This window comes from Aythya ferina (assembly GCF_964211825.1).
Source record: "Aythya ferina genome assembly, contig: HAP1_SCAFFOLD_188, whole genome shotgun sequence".
NCBI lineage: Eukaryota > Metazoa > Chordata > Aves > Anseriformes > Anatidae > Aythya > Aythya ferina.
In genome coordinates this window covers 169829-172456 of record NW_028181344.1, presented here as the reverse complement: position 1 = coordinate 172456, position 2628 = coordinate 169829, and the positions used below count along the sequence as shown (strand labels likewise).

General features: G+C 47.5%; 1 long non-coding RNA gene across 1 annotated transcript; it reads left to right on the top strand.

The window, feature by feature from the left end:
* Positions 1-475: 475 nt before the first annotated feature.
* Positions 476-2528, top strand: LOC311428920. Its single transcript, XR_014687954.1, has 4 exons — positions 476-781; positions 886-926; positions 1197-1250; positions 1351-2528. It is a non-coding gene; the product is annotated as an uncharacterized lncRNA (long non-coding RNA).
* Positions 2529-2628: the final 100 nt, after the last annotated feature.

The window sequence follows — 2628 nt, the reverse complement described above, 5'->3', positions numbered from 1 at the left end:
GACCTCCGGGAGGCCATGTTGAGCGCCCAGAGCATGCCTGGAAATGAAGTTCTCGGGAACCAGGGTTGGGCTTAGGGACTAGGGCTGGGGCTAGGGTTAGAGTTTAGGGTGAGGGTTGGGGTTAGGGTTAGGGCTAGTGAATGCTGGTTCTCTGTGTTTGCAGATGACGGTGAGCGTGTTTAAACTAATTCCAGTTGAAGAAGTTTCAGTTACTTGCTTGGTGCCGTTATCAGTTCAACATTAAAAGCTGCAGCAAAAGCAAAAGGGGATTTTTGCTTCTAGAAACACCACAGGTCTCTTGTCTGCTCTCTGAATGTTTTTGAGATAAAACAGATTTTAAAAAACAAAGGAAAGGAAAGGAAAGGAAAACAAAACAAAACACAGCTGCTCCTTTTGCTCTCTTCCTACTTTCATGTGCTTTGCCCCTCCCCTTTCCCAGGTGATTGGGTTTGGGTGCTGGGCGGGGCTAAATGCTATATGAGCCCCAGGCATGCCATCAGAGAGCTCCTTCTGCCTGGGCTGCTCTTTTGGGGACAGTGCTTTGTTTTTCCTTCTGTCCGTTGCAGGGTTGTTTAGGCAGGCTGGAGTCTATGGATTTCTGGATTTTAAGTGCTTGGAATTCACTTAGTAGAGGGATGTTTAGTAGGGGCTGCTGGCTCAGTTTGGGGCGCGGTTGTCACTGCAGTTATTTTCCTACAGCCAATAGAGTAAAATTCCAGTTTGCCTTTTAGAGGTGCTATAAGTGGGTAAAGAGAACAGATGGAAGCGTGTGCCACGTGGGGTAGGCAAGCGGCTGAGGTACAGGAGGGGATGAGAGCATGTGATTTTTTTTCTGGGGATGAAATGGACTCAATTTTGTTGGTGTATAATCTGTTCTGCTCCTAGATTTTTCTTTCAATGTGAAGAAAAGTTTGAGCTAATTCCAGGTAAGAAAGTTCCAGTTACTTGCTGGGTCGTATTGTCCTTTTAATATTCAAAGCTACAGCAAAAGCGTGGGGATTGTTGCTTCTAGAAACACCCCAGTTTTCTTGTCTGCACTCTGCATGCCGTTGAGCTAAAGCAGACTAAAAAATAAATAAATACAGGAAACACACACACAAAAACCAACAATAACAAAAACAACAACAACAAAAAAAACACACCATTGGGTGATGTGTTGTGAACGCAACGATCATTTAATCCCTTTGTTTTCCCAGGTGGTGTGGATGATACTGGTTGCACTGTTGGAGCTTGGATTTGGAGAGGAACAGGTGAGCATAGTTGTATGTTGCATCAGCAGTAGTCAGTGTTGTGGAGAAGGTGGGCATCATGACCGGCATGCTAGTGAATGCTGGTACTCTGTTTTTGCAGCTGATGATGAGCCTGGCAATTGACTAAGATGACGACCAGTGCCTGTGTATTTCTTGAGGCGGAGGGAATTTACCATGCAGCAACCTGAGAGCTAAGTTGGGGGGCACCTGGTATTTGCATATCTGGGGTGGCTAATGGGAGCTGGGAGCCAGAGCAGCGTGGAGCCAGCTGGCTGAAAATACTTGGTGCCGCTGCGAGGGTGGTTCAGGCTGGGTCACGTTCAGGCTGCTTGTGGCTGGGTCACCAGGCTAATAGAAGCAGCGGGATTATTTTGTAGCGTGAGTGCGTGCGCCAGGCAGGACAGTTTCCTTCTGTTCGTCTGTCCTGTAGTGTTGCTTCTGCAATGTCTGTTCTGTGCTTCTCGGGTCTTGATATCCTTCTAGCTTTTTACACTGGACAGACCAGACAGGCGACTTGGTAGCGGTGCTGAAGGGCCTCAGTGCTTGTTTTGTCATCGTGGCTCTGATCCGAGCACTTCTTGTCTTGCAGTCGCTGCTTGAAGTGCAGTTCTGTTTCAGGTCTCGTGCATCATATTCGGTTTGAGATCGCATCTGTTTCCATCCTCGCTCTTGTGGAAGTCATCTGGGCCGCATCAGGAGCTCTTGCTTGGGAATTGATTTCCTAAGCGTCGTCTTATGTGATTAAGGAGGTATTGGGGAGGCAAGGACAGTCCCCAGACAAGGACTGTATATCTCGAAACAAGACACCGGAACTCACGATAAGGAAGCGGCAGACGGACAGAGAAACAAATGTAAGGACTATAAATCTCAAAACTGGACGTTGGAATTCATTATAAAGACACAACAAAGGGAAGAATTAGCAACAGCCAGCTCTTGCGATTAAGAAACATGCCAACTCAGCGGATTCCTGACCAAAGGTGAAAAGTACAATGTGAGGAAGACTCGGGGTCTTCCTCCCAAAGACCCCTGCCCACGTCCCAAAGGCCCCTGCCCACAGTTCTTGGGAGGCTCTACTCAGGCGCAAGGTGCCAAAAGGCTAATTAGCATGAGAAGCGAGGGAAGGCGGGGGTAGGCAATGAATATGTATAGACGCCGGTAGAATATTGATAGATTGATTGTATAAATTCAAGACTGCTTTCTGCTTTGGGTATGCACGATAGGTGGAGAGATCCCCCCGTGCATCCAGCGCTGCAATAAAGAATATACCGCTTAAAGGAATTTCGGCTTCGATCTTTGAATCATATGGGTTTTTCAGTCCCCATCCTTCTGGTCTCTTGTCTTGAAGGAAGGCTTTTTAGGCCTCCATCACCCCAGTTCT